Source organism: Onychostoma macrolepis, chromosome 06 (genome assembly GCF_012432095.1).
Source record: "Onychostoma macrolepis isolate SWU-2019 chromosome 06, ASM1243209v1, whole genome shotgun sequence".
Classification (NCBI taxonomy): domain Eukaryota; kingdom Metazoa; phylum Chordata; class Actinopteri; order Cypriniformes; family Cyprinidae; genus Onychostoma; species Onychostoma macrolepis.
In genome coordinates this window covers 26,233,192-26,256,900 of record NC_081160.1, presented here as the reverse complement: position 1 = coordinate 26,256,900, position 23,709 = coordinate 26,233,192, and the positions used below count along the sequence as shown (strand labels likewise).

Sequence of the window (23,709 nt, the reverse complement as noted above, 5' to 3'; positions counted from 1 at the left end):
CAACAAGGTTTCCTGAAGGGAAATCATTTGTAGAATTGTTTTACTTTTATTGTGCCTAAATTAACAACAGATAACAATGCAATGTAAAATATAATAATAAAAATAATTACAATATTAATTAGTAATAATAATTAATACTATTGTTTTATTATTATTTTTTATAAATACAAATTTGTATTTTACATTGAATATAATACAATAGTAATATTTCTTGTTTTGTTTTATTTAGTAATAACAGTAATAATAATAATTATTATTATTAATAATAATAATAATAATTAATGATGATGATGATTATTATTATTATTGACATATAATCACAAAATGTACAATCAAGCACAGATTTTCAAGCGCATTTTAAAATGCAATTACAATTTTTACTGGAAAAAAAAATCTCAATTATATTTTTCTCCAAATTGTGCAGCCCTCGATAAGGCTATGCGATTAGCAAATTACAAAAACTGTGATTTAATTAAAAAAAATATATGTGCTGCATGTTTTGATGTGAAGTGTTTCACAATTTGAAGGTTTAACATTTGATAATTAAGAAATTAAGACAGCCATAAAGATTAGAAATTTAAATTTTACAGTTTAACGATTAAATATTATAATAGAAGTATTTCATGTTTTGCTTTTACTTTCTTCTTTTAATTGTGATGATTTTAGCTCACATTTAACTAAAACCTGAACAAAAATCTCAACAAATTAGAATATGGTGACATGCCAATCAGCTAATCAACTCAAAACACCTGCAAAGGTTTCCTGAGCCTTCAAAATGGTCTCTCGGTTTGGTTCACTAGGCTACACAATCATGGGGAAGACTGCTGATCTGACAGTTGTCCAGAAGACAATCATTGACACCCTTCACAAGGAGGTTAAACCACAAACATTCATTGCCAAAGAAGCTGGCTGTTCACAGAGTGCTGTATCCAAGCATGTTAACAGAAAGTTGAGTGGAAGGAAAAGTGTGGAAGAAAAAGATGCACAACCAACCGAGAGAACCGCAGCCTTATGAGGATTGTCAAGCAAAATCGATTCAAGAATTTGGGTGAACTTCACAAAGAATGGACTGAGGCTGGGGTCAAGGCATAAAGAGCCACCACACACAGACGTGTCAAGGAATTTGGCTACAGTTGTCACATTCCTCTTGTTAAGCCACTCCTGAACCACAGACAACATCAGAGGCATCTTACCTGGGCTAAGGAGAAGAAGAACTAGACTGTTGCCCAGTGGTCCAAAGTCCTCTTTTCAGATGAGAGTAAGTTTTGTATTTCATTTGGAAACCAAGGTCCTAGAGTGTGGAGGAAGGGTGGAGAAGTTCATAGCCCAAGTTGCTTGAAGTCCAGTGTTAAATTTCCACAGTCTGTGATGATTTGGTGTGCAATGTCATATGCTGGTGTTGGTCCATTGTGTTTTTTGAAAACCAAAGTCACTGCACCCGTTTACCAAGTAATTTTGGAGCACTTCATGCTTCCTTCTGCTGACCAGCTTTTTGAAGATGCTGATTTCATTTTCCAGCAGGATTTGGCACCTGCCTACACTGCCAAAAGCACCAAAAGTTGGTTAAATGACCATGGAGTTGATGTGCTTGACTGGCCAGCAAACTCACCCGACCTGAACCCCATAGAGAATTTATGGGGTATTGTCAAGAGGAAAATGAGAAACAAGAGACCAAACAATGCAGATGAGCTGAAGGCCACTGTCAAAGAAACCTGGGCTTCCATACCACCTCAGCAGTGCCACAAACCGATCACCTCCATGCCACGCCGAATTGAGGCAGTAATTAAAGCAAAAGGAGCCCCTACCAAGTATTGAGTACATATACAGTAAATTAACATACTTTCCAGAAGGCCAACAATTCACTAAAAATGTGTTTTTTATTGGTCTTATGAAGTATTCTAATTTGTTGAGATTGGTGGGTTTTTGTTAAATGTGAGCCAAAATCATCACAATTAAAACAACCAAAGACTTAAACTACATCAGTCTGTGCGCATTGAATTTATTTAATACACGAGTTTCACAATTTGAGTTGAATTACTGAGATAAATAAATAAACTTTTCCACGACATTCTAATTTATTGAGATGCACCTGTATATATATATATATATTCACAAAATCACCAAATGTTGCATACCAACAGATAAGCATAGCATCGCAATCTTTATTTGAAAAATTGCCATTATATTTTTCCCCAAATCACACAACATAGTCTTTGTGTGTTCAAAACAAGACATATAAAAGAGAGACAAGATTGCATGCTTGTCACCTACCGCACATTGCGTCCAATGCCTTTAACAATCATACACAAGAGCTGAAATGTGAGAAATAAAACCTAACAGGCAAAGGCTTAGCTAAATGTGTAATTTTAAGTAGATAAAGGACAAAATCATATGCGATCAGACAGCATTATTCCCTACTACTTTAAAAAGTAATTCAAGGTGAGAACCTGATGCACAGCAAATAATGAATTGCCTCGGGTCAAATATCAAACCCTGTGAGTATTTGTGGAGATGAAGGGTTGTAAGAAGAACAGAAAAAACAACATCAAATCACAAAGTGCTGATGCTGTAACACAGGCATCATCACATTGCGGAATATCATCAAAGCGGTGCCGAGCTCTGTCAACACAGCCGGGCCGCGGGTCCCTCAGGGGAATATGGGCTGTCATTCACTTGAATAATGCCACAGACAGGGCTGGTATTTCAGAGAGTAGGGGAAGTCCATCATCCAGGATAGGTCACTCAGAGACTAATCTTGCTAAAGGTTAGATGTGAACTGTGACCGGTCCCCACAACAGGAGCCTTTGACAAAGTGCAGCCATATGGCACAGGGAAAAAAATGAGGGTCAGCATGTCCAATGAGTTCTGCTCCTCTAGAAAATAACTATAGGGATTGGAATACCATCTTGTGCATTATTTTCTGGTTAAGAAACAACATGAATATTTTCCGTTATTAAATGTTACCTTATATTGCATGTTTAAACATCACTTGTTTAAACACTATATAATTCCTGCTGAATTTAAATCAGAAAACTGAATGAACTAAAAGGGTGCCACTTATTACATTTTTCCCAACCCACAAACCCACCTGACGGTGAATCTATAGCGTATCAGCACATCAAAAGGGCAACGTTAGAAGCACTCGATATTCAAGTCGAAAGGCTCTCATTTCAACATGTCAAGGTCGAGAGTGGCATGATTAGATGTTAAAGGGTTTGTAGTAAAAAGTTCAACAATCAGATAGCTTTGAAGGTCAAGAGAAGAGACAAATGAAATATCCTCCCACATTGTTCTCATGCATAAAATAGCTATGCAACTCATTTACCAGCTGTTGCTCCGCAAATGGCTTGGCTAGTCAGAATCCCCGCTAGTGTGAGGATTTAAAACATTTATACGAATACTACGGCTGTGGAAGCACACTGCAAACTCTCTGCGCACATCCATATTTATCAGCTGCATATGGAAAAAGTTGAATGCTGAAACTGTTCATAGACAGCCAACTCAAGCTCCTTCCATCTCAGAGGTCTTAATTAGAACCGGTTTAAGACATTCTTGGCCAGCGAGACCTTAAGGTGCATGGGACCCTATTGGAATGTTGCCATTACCATGCATTTCTCAACATTATTTTGTCTAACAGGAGGAATTGTTCGGATATATCTCCCCTTACTTGCGAAAATCAATGTTAACCAAATAGTTCCCACTGAGCAGCATTTAAAACAAGTGATTAAATGTCAAATCTGAGTGCTGTTTGATTGAATTTAAGGTAACATAATTAAATAGTGTATGGCTCATGTGGAAGTAAATACAGATCACCTGTCAGGCTCAAACCACAGGAGTAGCACTGCTTCAAATCAAAACTCAGCAAGACTATCACAATTATCTGTCTTGATTCTGTATGTAACCACAGTATGACTATGAGGTAGCACTATATAACAAGCAGCACCAATTATTCACCAAAAATAGCTTTTGTTTTGTCTGTTGAATGGATGCACAGAGTCAAAATTAAAACAAAACTGACCCTATTTATAGGGTAAAAATATTCGCAAATGTTACAATTACAATTAGACATGTTGACAATACACCAATGATAGAGAAAACGGTAACATAAAACATATCTCTAAATCACAAAGCATGGGTATTTGCATTGAAAAACATGAGATTCCGGCAGCAGAATGGTAAAATAAGGCAAAGTTACAAGACGCGAGTTGAACTTCTTTAAGCTTATGCACTGCAAGCATGTTTAAAGAAATAACAACGGAAAAGCAGCACACTGGAATGCATAAAACCTGTAAAGAATTACTGCATGTTTGAAATACAGAAATAAATACATGTAGAAATGCAGAAATAAATGTAGTATAACAAATGGTACAGAAATAATACAATTAAAAATTACACTCTTGACAAAATAATTCATTCATTCATTTATGCATATCTGCATTTATTTATTTCAGCATTTAATTAATTATTTATGTATTTCTACATTATTTATTTCAGCATTTAATTAATTATTTACTCTTAATTAATTAATTTATTTCTATTTTTATTTCTTCATGTATTTCTACATTTATGTATTTATTCATTTCTCATCCTCCATACCTGATCTTATGGTGCATCCGCCTCTAATCCGCCTTTACTTTTCTGCTGATGCCACCTAAGCCAAATAAGAGGGGAAAAGTGATATGTTTACTATTAATATAAACGATATCCTCCTTAGAAATGAGTGTTGGCTTTGTTTTATTCTATTTAATCAGTAAAATTGCTTGCCATTCCATTTTTCTTACTCACTGAATATACTATTGCACTCTGAAATGTCACATTATGGGAGTAGAACTGTTTGCGAATGCTGTTTCATGTTGACTTTCACATTACACAGAATTATTACAATGTGGTATAACTATACAAACCATAAAGCTTTACAGCTTCTCATATTATTTTATCAGACAGGATATGAAAGATCCAAAATCTCTGAATGCAATCTAGGCTCTTGCTGTTAGACTGATGTAAATGCAAAACCAGAACCCAAAGTAAACACCATCCTAAAAGACGTAAACATGTCCTCCAAAGAGCAAACATCATTCCTAGAAAATATGGGGTGAAAGATCTTGTCGAATATCATCCTGCTAGACAGCCAGACCACTTGGGCATGCAGATTATATGCATACGTCTTGGTACACATGCATGTTTGCATGGGTTGTTCTCATCCCAATGAATGTTTGCATTTCCTGCAAGTCTCAAAGCAAAACTCTGATATAAGGAATTACAACACATTTATCTGTTTATTCCAGCTTAACTTCTACAGCTTTGATCTCTTCGCTATCAGTTAAAGCTGGAGTGTGTTATTTTTTATGTTAAAATCCAGTTTAATATGCAGACAACTTTAAGTAAGCCATCTGTATGCTGATTCCCCCAAAAAGTGTAAACACTGCGACTCCGGCGCTATCAAAACAGTGCTCTGTTTGTTCATGCATTCAAACCGACACATTTGCTCAAGCAGTGATGTTGGGACGGGACTATCTGTATCTATTTGTCTGACCAGCAGGAGTGTTTGAGAAAACTGGAATTCAGAAATCATTGCAGAAATTTTACACGTCAAGACAAGGTTTACTCCAACTCCAATGTTGTTGGCCTTCGGCTATAGCCAATACCTCTGGATATGGGAGTTCTCAGTCTCGATAGCAGCATGTTGCACCTCTCGCTGTGATTTCTCAGTGAAAGCCTCCTTTAATTGTGATGACACTATTGGTCACGAGTGGAAGTACTAGTTCAGTTTTAGGTCTCAAGCCTCATTTACACGTCCCCCCGCACTGAGCGCCATGAGGACCTTCACATGGTGGTTTAATTGATTGCAGTTAGCCAGAGGTGATCATTAACCGAAACATGCTCTCTGATCACACGTTTGACTATATGGGAAAAAAAATAATAAAATTAAAAAAACGAAAAAGAAAATCAAGTCTGTTTATACTTGGTACTTCACACAGATATTCTAAGCTCATAGCAGATGAGCCTGGCTGTCAGGAAAATGCATGAATGTAATTTAGGTCACTTTACAATAAATGGAAGCTTTTCTAACACTTGTTATTAATGACTCTAATTAAGTGTTTATTCAAAGTGTCTTTTCTGAATTGAGACTACGTTTAGTTCAAAAAGTTCATGTAAACTGTGAACATACTTATTCAGTTATATTATTTACAGCTTGCATTTCTAAGGATTAATGCAACAATGTAATATCTTGCAGGTTCAAATGAAGATAAATCAAAAATAGATTGCCACCTGTTTTTCAGCATAATCAGTATAGTTGTATAGCTTAAAAAATGACATTGAAAAACAATAACAAACTCTTAGACCACTTGCAAAAGCCATATATGATACTTATACTTGATATTTGAAAGAAGAGCGCTATCAGTGATAATAACTACTATTAAAATTATTTTTTGTTAACTGAAAAAAGCTGAAATATAGATATTCGATGAAAAAGTTGATGTACTAAAATGACTGAAACTAAATAAAAAAAGCTAATTATACATAATATTATACAAAAATGTCCAAATAAGACCACTAAAGCTTAAACTAAAATTCAACTTTTGAATTTCAACTTCTAAACTTCAACTTCTAAAGAAACTTGCAATTTGCCATTATATCTCATTTATCTAAAAAGTCATTCTCAGATTTTTAAGTTATTTAGTTAGTTATTTAGCACAATGTCCAAGCTGCTCTTTTCCATACACTAAAACTAAATGGCAGACATTACAGTCCCAGGTCTGCATCCACTATCATTGTATGGAGAAAAAAAAAAATAATAAAAAAACACAGCTGGGATATTTTCCTAATCACCTCCTTTTATTTTGCACAAAATAAAGCCGTACAGGTTTGGGACAACATGAAGGTGAGTAACTGAATAAATGTTCTGGGTGAACTAACACTGCAGGGCACCTTGACTTGTGTTTAGGTGGCTATAGTCTCCTATAAGGTAAGTCTCGTCATCTATACTGCGCTAAATAAACTCACCGAACACTTTCTGTCTCAAAGTCGGCTCTGTTGCCTGGAGACCCGCATGGCCGGAGATTTGCATGCAAAGGATTAGAGTGTAGGATGGTGAACATGATGTCTGCTGCCTGTGACAAACTGTAATGAACCTCAGCGCCCCTTATCAACCCTGCACAAACCAGGAATGATCACACCAGAACAGTACAAGGCAGCTAAATTGAACAGAGTGTGGAGAGCAGGAAGAAACGGCGAGCCAATAACAATGAGCCTGCAGCTTTTAATACATAAAAAATAAGGTTCAATTACAACTATCTGACTCCTATAAGTGAGGAACGCTATTAGTTTCTTTCTTTCGTTTTCTTTTTTCTTTCTTTCCTTGCAGTCCATTGTTAGAGGGATATTTCACGGAAAAATGAAAATTCATCCTCATGTCGTTTTAACCTGATATTTTTCTTTTCCATGGAACACAAAGGAGTTATTTAGCTTAATGTCCAAGTTACTGTACTTTTTTGTCCAGCAATGAAAAATGAATAGTAATAGGCTCTGGAAAGGACAAAGTAGTACCATAAAAGTGTCCCATAAGAATCGCAGATTATATTCCATTTCTTCTAAAGCCATATGGCAGCTTTGTTTGAGGAACAGCCATTGGACTACACTTTCATTGCATTTTTGTCCATTTGGAACTGTCAGCTACCTTCCACCTTCAATTCTGAAAAAAGAAAAAAAGGTTTCAAACTACATTAACTATTTAAAATGCGAACGTGCAAATCTATATTTAAATTATTGGAAAATGTTGTCCTTCAAGTTACAATACAATTGTAGGAATTCAGAGTTTAAATGCATTAAAAATATAACAATCATGATATGAAGCAAAAAGTTCAGAATCTTAGGGATTGTGTAAAGATACACAAAAATAACAGTTCATTTATTAAACAGCAGTTTACTAAAAAAAACTATGGCTCTATCTTTAAATGAAAAAAGTCTGTCAATAATGCTGCAACTGGTTGCAAATCTGTGCTAATTCGGCTAGACTGAAAATTCTGGTCAATATCAATACAAACATAGATTTTTTTAGTGTCTTCTGTATAAGTATATATTGATCATCATTATAGAAAGCTACACAACATTGCTGAGAAAGGGTTAGTTTTAGGAACAAAAGTATTGCAATGTAATGAAGGAACCCATCATCTGTTCTATACAGTAGCCTATATAATGGCAATCAATAAAAGTAAGTAAATAAATAAATATTTTACATTAAACCAACCAAACTATAAAAAAGAACAATGTTTGAATAATAAATGTCAGTATTAGAAATAAAAAGACAGGTGCTGTATTATGCCACACAATGGCATGCTCGTGTCGTATTGCTGGATTCTTCTGGTAATCTCTTGGATCCAGTGGCAGGGTGTAAACACAGTAAATACCCTGTAGGCCTTGTAAGCAAGCAAAGCTCTCGTATGATACAGCGCCCTAAGAAAAAGATAATACATAGCAGAAAAAGATTTCACATGCTAATTCTAAAAGAGTCAGGGACTGATACGGGTCTCTATAATGCATCAGCATCGCTCTTGGTTCCATTATCTTCTGCTCGGGAGTAGCGCTTCTATACGGTCACAGAAATCCATGGGATTAAGCAGGAAGGAGAAGCCATTTCTAATGAGATACGAGTTTAAACCGTTGTAAGAAGGTGATTGGCTCTCTGGTTATACTTTAACAAGTGGGGATGGAGTAAAAATGCACAAATAATCTGTGACATTGTTTAAATTTTGAACACATACAGGAAAAAAATATTGATTTTATCGGTGCCTTGTGTTATTGTTGCCTGGCATTTTGTACCACACAAACCCAAACAAGCTTTCATACTAATATTTCCAAATTTTTGACAGAAAGACAAACAAAAAAAGTGTACTAAAAACTTAAAGTGTCAAGTAAATAATATTTAATTTGCAGCATGCACATTCTAAAATTGAAAGATTTAAAACAGGAAAAAATGATATCCAATCTGAGGATCTTGATTTACAATTTTAATTGACCATATTTTTGGATAACTGTTAATCGTCTTGATAATTATCCAAACACACAGAAACTCCACAGATTTACTAAAAAAGTAACATTTTTTACTCTTACTTTTGATCAATTTAATATATCCTATTAATTTCTTTTATTGATCCCAAACTTTTAAACAGTAGTGTACATTATAACATATATATATAAAATCCAAACTGAGATGCATTATGTGAAGCACTGCATAAGAAGCTCCTCTCTTAGTATGTACTGTAAAGAAGAGGACGTGAAACGAACAAAGATTGATGCACTGTCCCGAATCATATTTTATTCATTACAGTGCACAGTGAAACCACCATTTGAACAAAGAAATGCAACTGTAACAATTATCATAACTTTCTTTGGCCTGACAGACTTGCCAGCCTTATCCTGGCTCTCACGCAAAGGCCAATTAGCTTTCAGACAGAGATCGTTGGGACGGAACAGAGCGGGAAGCTGAACACGCACTAAAATGCTTCTGGCTAAAGGGATGCCAATCATGTGCGTGCAGTGCTCTGCCTGAAGCACGCTGAACAACAGCCACCCATGCAGCTAATGCTGAACGCATGCTTCCTCAGCTGCTGGCTGGTATAATCCTCCGTGTGCTTCAGCAAAATGACAATTAGAGTGAAAGAATTTGCATTGTGGATGTACAGTAGGATGGTGAATGTATTATATAAGCAAGATTTGGCAAGCAATTAGCTGTTAGAGTTCTGGTGATCTTGTCATGGCTCAGGACTGCGGTGCTCGCAACTTCTTCCTGGATGACAAAACAATTTTTAAAGGAACCGTTCACCCAAAAATGAAATTTCTGTCATTATTTACTCTTTAAAGCAAGTTACCGTATCATGGCTTTAGAAGACTTAGAATATAGCACACAAGTCAAATAAATCAGTTTTATGATATTTTTTGCATGCTTTAGGAAGCTTGACAGCCCCATTACTCATTCACTTTCATTTTTTTTAAAGTAATAGACAGGATTAACCTCAAAAATTCACCTTGAACAAGAGTAAATGGTAAACTATTCCTTTAAGAAAAGTATTTACACACACACACACACACACATATGTATAAACAAATTAAACTAACATCTTCTCATCGTTGATTTATATTTTTGTGAAGTGTTTTGCATATTGTTGTCTATTTCAACTGCACATGGACGGATATAAATAAACTGCAGCAAAAGACACATGGTCTGCATGACAGAGAGAAAGCAAGAAAGAAAGCCAGCGTGATAAACAGCTATGCACCAAGATCAGGATTTCAATGGCCATTAAACCTCCGCCTGGCTTTAAATCACTGATAACTTTGCCTGGCTCCTCTAAGCACTTACTCATTCCAAAGCTTTAGATCCACAATGTGAAGATTTTATAATTGCTTTATATGCATAAACCTGCTAGAAATGTGTGAATTTGGAATATATAAACCTGGGCAAAATATTGTGTATTTTGTTTGTATTTAAAATAAATAAATAAAAGAAAATACAATTTTATTATTTATAATATATTATTTATGATATATCAATAACATAACCATCAGACTAGCATCATGGTGGCATTTTTTTTTTACGGAAATCACAAATGAAATGTATATTTTCTAGAATATAAAAAGTTTTATATTTTATAAATTGTGTTTATTCAAACAATGCCTTTTAAAAATATATCAGACTTTATTTGGATTGAAGCGTCACCATCTTAATCCAGTTTGTTTCTCTAATACTCTTTTTTGAAGTGGGCAATACACATCAGTATTGTGTTTGACATTACTAGTACAGAACAGGATCCAACTGCGACTGCACAGTCCTTCAACAGCTTTTCCTCTGAGGAATCAGAACTGTCTCTGTGTGTAAAAGAGATAGAGGGACATCAAGTGTACATCAAGGAAAGACTCCACTGAAAGAGATGCTTCATTCAAATAGTGGTTTAAGACGCTAAACCAATTGAGAGTTTTGAAAGGCAAATATCATCTTTATTCATTCGTGAATAAAGAGATCAAGGATATATCTTTTGATTTTAAGAGCAGAAGTGTTATGCATATCCTTGCCTAACCTTTATCAGCGAATATTTATTACGTATTGTGACATTTCAGAATTTGAAAACAAACATGAAAAAAATTACCAAACAACATGCAAAATAGTTGTGAAAATGAGAAGTTCAATTTTGTAGATGCACTGTAAAGGTTTGAGAGAAAATTTCTTCAGATATAGTGGAGTCCAAAAGTCTGACACTACACTGAAAATCTGAAAAGCTAGAAATAAACAAAACAAAAATATTAGAAGTAAACAACAACAATAGTTATATTTTAATACATTTAATACAATGTAAATGGTCCCAGTCATGGTTTTTTCTACATTACTCCGGGCTTCACATGTCACATGATCATTCAGAAATCATTCTAACATGCTGATTTGCAGCTCAAGTATTGTCAATGTTGAAAACAGTTGTTCTGCTTGACATTTTTGATATATATATATATATATATATATATATATTTTTTTTTTTTTTTTTACTATTCTTTGATGAATAGAAATTCAAAATAACGGCATTTATTTAAAATAGAAATCTTTTGCCACATTACATTGACATTTACTGTCACTTTTGATCAATTTAATGCATCCTTACAGAGTAAAAGTATTAATTTCTTTAATAAGAAAAAATATTACCTAACCAAAACATTTGAAGGGTATTATACACATTTCAATCATTAAACGTTAGAAACCACAACCAAATCTTGACCTAAATAAGCACTTTCTAGACTTAACAAAAATAAACAAAAAACAACTCATCTTCATCAAAACCCCGAGGAAAGGAAGGTGCCCCTGTTATTGACTGTTTCGAGAAAAAAAAAAACCTTCCCCACCCGTGAGAGTAACCTGACCTCATTCTTTGGTTCAGTGCATGCACTCTGCTCTTGTTTATGTGCTTGGCATCTAGGAGAGCTTTATTATTTACAACCACAGTATATTCAATCATCCTGCAGCACAGCTACAAATACTATAAATATCAAGAGCCTGGTTCAGGAGAAGTCTGAGCTCTCAGCCCAGACGAGCAATCACATCTATTCATCCGGAGATACAGGGCAACCTGAGAACACCGAGAAAGACTGTCTGTGGACCGTCTGAGATCACCGTGTGCTCGCTGCATTCAAAGCACACTGCTTTGCTTTTACTTTTTACTAGTTTGCTTTTTAAGGGTTGGATAGATTCAGTTGTTATTCTCTTGATGTCTCCTTCACATAGGAAATGAATGGCAAGCAACGGCACTACAATGAACATCAAAGCTTATGCTCATGAAATACAGTTGTGTTTGATTGCCCATCACAAACATTGTGAATTAAAGGAACAGTTCCCTCTAAACAACAAGAAAAAAAGAAAAGAAAATTTTGTCGTTTAATTAATGCCATGTAGTTGTATGTATGTCTGTAAAGTATCTTCATGCAGCTCTTTTACAATTACTCTCAGAAAAAAAAGGTACAAAAGCTGTCACTGGGCAGGTACATTTTCAAAAGGTACAATTTCTGAACTAATATGTACACTTTAGGTACTGATATGTACCTTTTGATAAGGCAGCACTCAAATGAAGCTTTTTTACCTTTTTTTTCTGAGAGTGTACGACAGTCCATAGACCATAATCGGGTTAGATGCCATATTGAATTTAACACATGGGATGAGGGACAGACTTACAGTCTTTACAACAGCAGGCATTGTGAAAAGGTTCTAGATCATTTAATTTTTGCAACATTCAAATCTGTTTTATGGAGTTTTGTCTAAAATCTTTCACTAAAAGACGTTTCATGAGCCGAATATTTGGAATGTTGTTAAACAACAGTACAATCTGTTCAATGCATTGTACTTCTATTCCTCACAGCCTTGTTTTCAGTCCTGTCCAAAATTAAACCTGGCACTACCCTGACTGAGGTCTACAGTAACCATGCCTGTCAAGCTCCAACAAGGACCAAAAACACAGTAAAATCACAGTTAACTGTAGTGCATATGTGTAAAATACCTGTGCGAAGATTCTTTTAAAATTGTTTTTCGTGTTTCACAGGGGGAAAAAAACAACAGCATATGGGACTGGAACAAAATTGTGGGTGAGAAATGACAATTTCTTTCATTTCTGGATAAACTGTTTCATCGTGAGAATTTGCACAGACACTGTCTCCAAGGACAAATCCCTGGGGTATCCCACCATTTGTCATTAAATCCGTAATCCAAAGAAACCAAAGCATGCGTCTTGCTATAATTAAAATGCCTCAGATGTGACTGTGAATATTAATATTCAATTGCACAAATCCAGATACAAGAATAAAATATGTTCTTCCTCAATATTAATATTTGACCTTTGTTAGAACTTCAGGAACCAACATCTGATCACGGCCAGAAAATGTATAAAACAACCTTAATATGACTGTTCATGAAAATTCTGTGATTTTCTTTTTTCTGTGAAACACAAAAGAACATATTTTATAGAAAGTGTGTTTTTTTGCCTTATAATGAAGGTCACTGTGGTCAAATGTTGTTTTGAACTTAATGACAGAATGTTCCGTTTAAATCTTTAAATGCTGCTACTAAGAGCTTATTAGTACAAGGTAACTATCAAACAGTTCAATACACTTACAAACTAGATACAAAACCCAAAGCTGGAATTCAATCAGAAATGCCTGCAGCTTCATTTTACTGACATCATTTAGAAATTCTTCTGACAAGTCTGGTATGTCTGGCCAAGTCAAAGAAAAGGGATCCAAAATTCTTCCAACGCTTTGTGAGCAGCATGAGCAGACATGAATATTAAAGAGTTCCCTCCCATAAAACCATATACAGACTTCTACAGCAATCATTATCATGCAAAGAGACAGACGGTGCTAGAGGGTGACATGAGTATATACACAAAATAATAGTGCTGGCATATTGTCAAATGAATGAATTTATTACCACTGTAAGCCAGCCAAAATGTGTTTACGGAAAAAGACAATTGCTACCATTTGATATTTTCTATTTTTAAAAAAATAAAATAAAATAAAAAGTCTTATTGCTGTGATATTTTTTCTATGCATTATTTCATAATGACTCCTGAGAAATGCTTTTGGCCATCTCAGGAAATTAATCTTTAATATTGCATTCACTTGTAGCTTCTCCTTATCCGATGAAATGAAACACACCAATTTCTTGCAGCTGAAAGCTTCCTAATATCATCAAGCATAATTAAGTTCAAAGGAATAATAACAACTTTGTCTTGGTGAGTTGCGTAACCATGTCTGCACTGAAATCACACGAATGCTGAGCAGAATGACTGACCTATTTCATCTTGCTTTTACAACCACCTTTGATGTCCTGAATGTTCAGTTCTTTAATGCCCAGCATGGGTGTTAGCAAAACCATCGAACAGTGTGCAATGTGTTTAAGAGAAGATGCTGAGACTGTCTTTTATATGTATGCTTCCAATTCAGTCACCCTAATGAAAGCAATTCAGTATGATTAGTCAAAGTTATCTCCCTTAATAGGGAGAACTTATCACCTTGACGGTGCACGCTAGACACAGAGGCGAATGGTAATCTATCCAACCTCACAGGCATACAGAACACCCTACCAGTGAATCTAGTTTAGCTTCAACCCTAATCAAGCACACCTGAACCAGCTAATCAAGGTCTTCAAGATCACTAGAAAGCTAAAATCTGCAGGACAGTGGCCCTCCAGGACCGAAGTTGCCCATCCCTGATCTAGAATATTTTGAACTTTAATTTTAAAGAAACCACATCAAAGCTACAAATATAAAACATAAATACATTAATAAATTTATGTAGACCGGAACTGCACGTTCACGCTGTTACACACATTTGATGACAAAGAAAAATTATAGATATTGTATGTTGGTATATTTTTAATTTCATTCAATTTTTTTTTTTTATTACAGAAATTGGAATAATTAAAATATTTGAAGAATCTTCATGATTATTTGTAACATTTTTGAAAGAAAATATGCTCACCAAGACTAGCTTTATTTAACTAAAACATATTAAAATATAGTAAAAATATGATATAATACAACTTTTTTTTCCTTTTTATATTTTAAAATATATACATTTATTTATGTGATGGCAAAGCTGATCAGCAGCCATTACTCCAGTCTTCGGGATAGATATTAGAATTTATATACATATTTAATAAATAAAAATATTTTTGATAATTTTTATTATGATAATTAGATTCATAATTATTTGATCAGTAATATCAATTTATCTATGCCACTGTTCAACCTGAAGCATTTGTTTTACAAAATTTGGTTAAACTCTGCAAAAGTGAGATTCTCACCATATCAATGATGTTCACTGCATAAATAGTACTCTCAAGTGTGGTTTCATCTGTCTATAGGAAGATAAGCCTGAACCAGGATAGCAGAGGTTTAGCTGGTCTGGGGATGTCATGCTCATTTAAATACATCAAATGTAAAGCCAGGTCTTATAATATTTTCCAGAACACACAGCAAGACCAGGCGAGATAAAAGCTGAAGGACAGTCGCTTCTGCCATGGCTGGAGATTTTCCCCCAGCTTTTATGAGAACAGACGCCTTGGCTCCTGTTAAAGCTAATGTCACTCAAATGTTATCTCTAGGTGAATGAGACACTGTCCTTATGGGGACCCGCTAGGACCTGTCCAACAGGAGACTGTGATTATTTGAGTGGATGCCATTTCTAGATCCATGCTCTGTCAACTCCAGTTTATGAAGAGCATGGCATCCCTCCACTCAAGGTCATGTCAATGGGAAAGCCAGCCGACAGCTCTGTTAGATGGCACTGAGAGCACGGGAGGATCGCTCAAAAAGCTGGAGCAGATGGCAATCATGTGACAAAAGGTGTATTTGGAAAAAGATGTAAAATAACACTATGCAGATTCTAAACTTGATACCGAAGCTAACTAAGCAGGTCTATCATTACTAGCTGATATACTGCCAAAATACACAATTAACATAAACATAATGGACATATTTACATGTTGTTATGCAGTTTTACACATTGCTTTCCTATATTCCATTTACATTTGACCACATTAATGCATCTCTGCAAAACAGATATAAATCCAATCTACTATTCCCACACAACACGCACTCAAACCACCTCAGGAGCTCGGATTACCATTGTGTCTTGGAGTGCATTTACACTTGGTCTTTTCATGTTTAGCTAGCTCCATAAAATACATGAAATGACTAATGTGAGTAAATAGTGTCTAAATACCCTCAATGGGTTATTGACAAAGTGCGCTTTTTTTTTAAACGAGTAGTTGACCCAAAATTCAAAATTTGGTGAAAATGTGCTAATTTAAGATGTAGTAGATGAGTTTGTTTTGTCCGATTCGAAAAAAAAAACAAAAAAAAACAAAAACAAATTAGCATTACATCACTTGTTCACCAATGGATCCTATGCAGTGAATGGGTGAGAGTCCAAACAGATGATAAAACATCACAATAATCCACAAGTAATCCACATGACCAGTGAAGTCTGTGCATATTTCTCTCCTGATTCAGATGAGACAACTTTCTCATTGAAAAAAAAAAAAAAAATCTATATTATGGATAGAGGATTCGTATTTTAGTCGGAAGCAACAGTTTGAAGTTAAAAAAACCTTAACGGTGGATTTGTTTATTACAAACACTCAGATTTCCACTTCAAAACGTTAAGTGATGAACTGGAGTGGTATGGATTACTTGCGAATTATTGTGTGGTTTATTATGGATTACTGTGATTATTGTGATGTTCAGCTGTTTGAACATTTATTCTGACGGCACCCATTCACAGTAGAGTATCAACTAGCGAGTAAGTGATGTAATGCCAAATTTCTCTAAATCTATTCTGATACAAAAACAAACTCACTTACATCTTGGATGGCCTGGGAGTGAGTAGATTTTCAGCAAATTTTAATTTTTGGGGTGAACTAATCCTTTAACAATTCATCAAAGCTTTGGCACAGTAGGTGTACAAAAGCCTACAATATGAGTACTGTAATGAGTATTGTACCCACATCAATCAGATTACTACCTACAGCATATCAAACGTAAAAAGAGATTAAATAAAGCAGCTAAACATTTCACTCCACCACAGGTCCAAAACAGGCTCAAAACAATTTTTACTTCTTATTGTGTGACATCTTCGGAGCTTTGGATGTGCTAGAGCTGTGCTTCACACTTTTTTGGTTCATGACAAATGACAAACAAAAATCTGCCTTTTTGTCAGGTGTACATGTGCTGCATTGAATGCTATTTCCACTAGTCTGATGGGACAGTCCAGCTGTCAAGGTAGTACCGAAACAAGTAATGAAAATAAATGCTGTAAACTGCAATCTAATCATACACTTCAACAAAATGTAATTTAATTTGGGTAAAGTCTGGTGCCTTTAATAAATGGTTTCATGAAGTCAAAGACTTTTTAAAAGAAAAGTTGTCAAATGCATTGGTTCTACTCATATTGTTGCTTGGTTGGTTTGTTTGTTTATTTACGCTGCCATTTAGGTAAAGGGAACTAACCAGGTCAAATAAAGGAAAGATTTAATGGAGACATCAGCCATTAATATTGATATTTGCCATTATACGAGTAAGGAATAATTGATGACGGGCCGTTGGATTATTAGAAAAATAATGTACACCCGAGGTGGTGATGCGGTCAGGATGCGAAGCGGAGTGGCCGTTACACCTCGGGTGTGCATTATTTTTCTAATAATTCAACGGACCGAAGACAATTATTCCACTTATACTACGGTTGCCACACCTCAAGACATCGATCAGACGATATATTTCAAGGCATTCGTCCATATTTCTACTTAAATCGCTATTGTGAGTAGGATTATTTCTTCCGCATCTTATCCAACACCTCCGTTGCTAATTCCTAAATGTCATTTTAAACCTAGTAACGGAGGCTTGAGCCGTTGATAACAGACTAATAATACAGTTAATAACTAAGTTATGAGAGAGAGAGAGAGAGAGAGAGAGAGAGAGAGAGAGATTACCTCTGTGCGTCTCTCAATAGTGTTCGGCAGCAATGTCTCTAGTTATAGTGAAACTTAGTGCCTTTTGTTCACGAACAGCGCCGTTGTTACCTCACTTGTGAGAAGTCATGTAGTTTTTAAGTTGTTTACTGATAAAATCGTCAGAGTAGCGCTAACAACATTAGCGTGATGTATGCTAGTGTGTGCAAACTGTTATGTGTGTGTGGTCTGTGAGGGAGAGAGAGCGGGAGAGATAGAGTATGTGCTTTCCGTTCATAATAAAGCGTAATTTTGTGGCAAAAACATGGGCATGGGCTGTCGTTTTTATCCTTTTGTTTACCATATTTATTTGTTTGGCCAGTGTAGTTGTGGGTTTTGGTTTGAAAGACCTTTGAAATAACAGAAATCGTTTGGCGAAGTGATATGGTCATGTAATGCGGTCAAGAGCTGCATGGAACTACATTCGCCATGCGTTTCCCTGAAAATAATTGCACACCTCAGAACGTTCGGCAGCCAATCAGATTCAAGCATTCAACGGCCCCGTAGTATAAATACTTACAATATATAGTCTTTATGTTGTTTTTACAATAATTTGGAGATTCAATTAATTAATTAATTAATTAATTTTTTAATGACAATTCATTCTAATTCCTTAAATTCTAATTCAAAATATTATTCTGTTTCTGCTACTTCAAATTCAAGAATTGCCATTCTCTGCTGGTGTACAACCCAAATGTTTGCAAATCTTCAACACCTGTCAAAGTCAGGCAGATCAGACCATATTTAACTTCAACTCTGATGTGGATTTCCACAGGAATTACCATCTGCATTAGAGCCCAGCGCGTGCCTTGATCCGTGCAATCCCGCTGTGTTGACTGCACCATGTGGCAGAGGTCTCTGTGTGCTCTGACCCTCTCTGTGTTTACTGCACTTAACCATCTGGCTGCATCTGAGCAGCAAGGTCAGCTCTTAGACTCATTCAGACTTACATTCCCACAGCAAGTTGACTGTGTGGAGTAATCACACAAGTTTGCACAAGATTTACATGGTGAAAACAGAGAGGTTGCTTCTCTGAAACTGTAACAGAGAGTGTTTTTCTAAATGCACATTGGGTTATTTTATGTCACCCAAATGGAAAGGTAAAAGGTGCACTCAGTATTTATTTTTTACTAATTAAAGAGTTTTGCACATAAAAGAGCAAAGAGTACCCTTAAGAAATGTGACTGAAATCATTTCCACTCTACAAACTCTATAGTCCCCAAATGATTGGTCAAAAGTACATTACAGTAAGATTTCAAATAAGCAACAGTATACAATGATAGTATAATTTGGTGCTCAATCCATGTTGAAATCAGTTATACGGCTTAATTTTTTCAGGATTATAGATGAACAGAGTTTACATGAACTGGATATTTTTTGTGACAATGGAAACGTCTCTTGATTCACTTTTCATAAATTTAATGCATCCTTTGGTGTAATAATTTTGTGCATATACACATGTGGTCCATTTCCTCCCTGTAGTAGACACATGCCGAGACTTTGTTGTCACAATTTTCAAGCTAATCACAAGAACGAAGCAAACAACACTCAGAATCTTCAGATATGAAAGACTTAATTTAAAGTTAATTCTCTGTAAACCACAATATGAGGCAACGAACCAAAGCATCCAGAAACACATAACCAGCACACTGCTGAATGAAACCACACACCCTTCACTTCCAAAGGTTTAAAATTAGTCCTTGAAACCAACTGGTTCTGGACAATAAACCGAAATCGAATCAACCCTGCTATTCTCAAACGACTAGATTGAGTTTCCACCATCGGATTTTGCACTGCTGGCAGGGGGGATCTCAGGTAACGCTCCTCATTACATTAACGGACACAACCAGTCTGCCCTGTAACTTATACATTATGCAAAGTGACAAGCATATTTGTTTGGGACACATGGGATTGATATGCGTGTAGACGAAATTGCACTCGCTCAAGCCGAGACAGTATTTATAATTCATATCCTCTTGCTGTTTTACACCAACAAAAGCAGAATGAGATTTTAGTGCTTGGAATTAGATGAGGTCTAGAATCAACACTATATAAGACTCATTCACTCTAAAAAAGAGGAAGGATTATTGGTGGAAGACGATTATATAATTGAAATGGCGTTTTTGTTTCTGCTCCATTAATGGCGGTGGGGTTTAGCCCATGCTAAAAACCTCAATTATCTTGTTGTCAGTAACAGCCCACAAGGAAGCAATATATGCTCTTTATAAATGTAGGCTCGATATAAGCTCATAAGCATTTTATGCACATTGGGAATCACATAATGCATATTTAAACATCAAAAATGTGTAGATACACTGCGCCGAATATACGTTCATGCTAATAAATCCATGTAAATGCTCATATAAAAGCAGCAGGGTGTGTATTGCTGTTAAAAACTCTGAATCTTAAGAAGGCTAAGCTCACAGCTAAAGTCCCTCAAGCTATCATTAGCTTTTTATAGTTAAATTAAAACCGCAAAAAAGCAAGAAATGGTGAAAATGAAGAATACATGATTCTTAAATATTATAAAATGTAATAGTTGTATCTAACAGGCTATTATTTCTAGCTTTAGTCATTCGCTAAAAGCTTGGCTTTCATCTGAGAAAGTACTCCTGAGCAAGCAAAAGTGCTGTTGCAGCAACTACAGACTATCTGTACACCCCAAGACTTTTCTTTTCTATATTGACATATTTCCTATTGAAACAGGAACTTGGATCTGGACATTGATTTGACCTTTTAGCCAGCATCCTTTAGTTAATGTCACAGCTCTACAAAACACTGGTCCAGTTTGCCACTGCTGGTAGATGCCGGAACTACACAATCTGGCACTCAAGAGCATGTTTATCCATTGATGACCTCTCAAACATATCTGTGTATTGTTACAAAATATTATTATATAATAGCAGATGTTCTACTACTGCCTGATTCTTTTTGAAATGCACTTAAATGCATTAAAATGGACTTTCGTTTTTCCCTGTCCTCTGCCTTTGACGTCACAGCTTAGGATAGTCGATGGTGAAAAGCTTGGGATTTCCCTGAAAACAAGACTTGAAGTCTTATATCAGGGTTTCCCAAATGGGGGTTTGCAAACTCCTGCCCACAAAAACACATCTTTTTGTGGGCAAATGTTTACAGTATTTCAGTAGTATTCCACCTAAATAAAAGCTTGAGAATTTGAAATGTTGAAAGATTGAAGGAATGAATGTTTGAAAAGCGAAGAATTTCAGACTTAAATTAGTATTGTGGCTTTTATTTATTGAAATATTAATAAAATATTATTATATCAATATTTGTATTTCCATTTTTGTAATTAGAACATATTATTATTGTTATTATTATTATTACTAAATTAGGTTGAATACTTAAAATCTCAGGGGATCCTTAGAGTTTACAAACCCTTGTCTTACATCATTCTGTTTCTTAAGCAAATGAATCCTGCATTTAGGATATTTAGATATTTTTATAGAAAATAATACTTGCAGTGTTCATATTTCACAGAAGTACTAAACAGCAGGGAGGCACAATATTATCTGCATCAATGTATTTATTTGAATCAGAATCAGCCAATTTTAGATATTTAATTATTTTAGTCTATTTTAGGGTTTAGATCATTTAACCATTTAAGTAATTATGAATATTCTTGAAACTAAAGTGCCTTTTTTTTTTCTTCATCATCACCATCAATTTGAATATCAAATCCAATAGCAGCCATACCGCTTGACTAAAGTGACCAGTTAAGCATATTCAAGTGACACTCTGCCAGATAAACAATTTACCTCAGTGACTGATTCAAGCCTGGTGAGTAATTGTATGTCTGTAAATGGAAATGTGATGAGTAGAAATTAGGACACTAACATTACGTTTCTGCTACAGCTGAAATTACAGTTCTTTCAAATTTGCCAGCACCATTTTAAGTCCTGGAAACCTGTTTATGGCCATATGAGAACTGGAATGATTGCACAGCAATCATATATTTGAAATGTGGTCAAGAATTAAACAAACAACGGCAAGTGGCTCATCAGAAAAAAGAGAATCTCACTTTCAACATACATTATCAGAGATATATTCACTCTAGGTATCAGTGCACTAGTGGTGTGTCTAGTTATCAGTGGTGTTGTCGCCCTCAGCTGTTAACTTGTTAAGCCCCAAGTTCCTTTATTGGCCCTTTGACACTTTAATGTCTCCTTTAATAATTTTCTCCCCCTCACACGGGTAGATTACGGTCTAATTGGCACACATCGGGACACATTCCACATAATGGTAGATTGTAGCCTGTTCTCAAAAACTCCCACTCACCCATGACAATTCTCCCGTGGGAATCCCATACAAGACTCGTCCTTTAGTACATCCACATTAAACCTGAGAATGAGTCTCCATCTGTGAGATTCTTTCAAGCACAAAATAATGAGCTTCTACTCTGTGAAGCCATGCCAAAAATGAGCCATCATCTCTATACCCCAGTGGAACGTGAGCTACCATTGTCTCCAAGACCTTGTGCTCACGGACCATCCATCCTGGTTCCAGCGACTCTCCCAGATTTCATCATTGGACTAGACTGTGGTCCTCATCAGGGATCCAGAAGGTCCCAACCCAGAATCCAGTTATTAAGTTCTTCCAGAGCCAATCTAAATGAGCTCCAGAGGCTGGCCAGACATAACTCGTGTTTTTGGTGTTACAATATAAAGTTACGAGTCAATACGTGCGATGCGAAGACGAATAGCGTACTGCAATGTAATATAGTCGAGCATATTCAGGCAATGCCACAAGCAGTTACAACTTCTCGCAGGGACAATACCAGTGACAAAGTTGGTGCACAATAACCAATGCGTCCAATAAAGGGAGGAGGCACTTCCAACTAGGCGCTCCAAATGATTTATGGACTGCAATCGTAGGTCCATGTTGGGAAATCAGGATCCCCTTGCCAAGAACATTGTGTTCTGGTTCAGTACCAGCTGGGGACTGCATTACGGCCGCTATCTCTTAAGCAAAAAAAAAAAAGATCAGATTGTGATTTATATACGTGAAGGTGCAGATGGCAGGACGGTAGATCCTCAGAATTACCTGTGTTTACAGGACATACTTTCTACCAACCCAGAGCATTGCTTAGATATGCCTGTTTCTATCTGAGGACAATTTTTGCGAGCTTTCAAAGCCTTTGTGTTGATCTTTTTTTTCATTACACCTCAATGAAACCACAATGCATAAATCAGAGGAATGAAGGCTACTACAAAGGTCTTGAACCAGAAGTGCTGGCAGCAACAGAAAGAGAAAGAAAAGCCTTTTCTTTTCGCAAAGCCAAGCCTGTCATGCTTTTGGGTCACATTATGAATCCAATCCGGTGCTGAGAAAGAGAAAAAGGCTTCCCCAAACCGCTACAAACATAAACAAGCCGACTGCGGAGAAAACGAAGGCACGTTGTGGCCCTGAAGATAAAGTTAAATCAATCACACCAATGCAAGTGTAATAGAAAAAGACAGTTTAAAGGTTCGGAATAATCACAGATGTCATGAGTTATTTTTCACTTCGGCGGAACATTGTGTTGCCTTGGAAAATAAAGAGTGGAGACGTTTTGACGATAGAACAAGCGGGTGCTGATGAATGGAGCACGCAGACTACAGCTCGAGATAGGCCAGAGAAAATGTCAAAGACCATATGGAATACGAGATGTAGTA

The 23,709-nt window shown here is 35.9% G+C and overlaps 1 protein-coding gene across 3 annotated transcripts in view; it reads right to left on the bottom strand.

Annotated features, from left to right (window-relative positions):
• Positions 1 to 23,709, bottom strand: part of LOC131542258 (contactin-4) — an 89,004-nt gene that overhangs the window by 46,864 nt on the left and 18,431 nt on the right. For 2 of the 3 annotated variants that reach the window (XM_058778751.1, XM_058778755.1), the window contains exon 2: positions 4,597 to 4,651. The exons of the other annotated variant lie outside the window; for it this stretch is intronic. The gene's annotated coding sequence lies outside the window, so the exon portion shown is untranslated. The remainder of the gene's footprint in view (positions 1 to 4,596; positions 4,652 to 23,709) is intronic. 3 annotated transcript variants of the gene reach the window in all.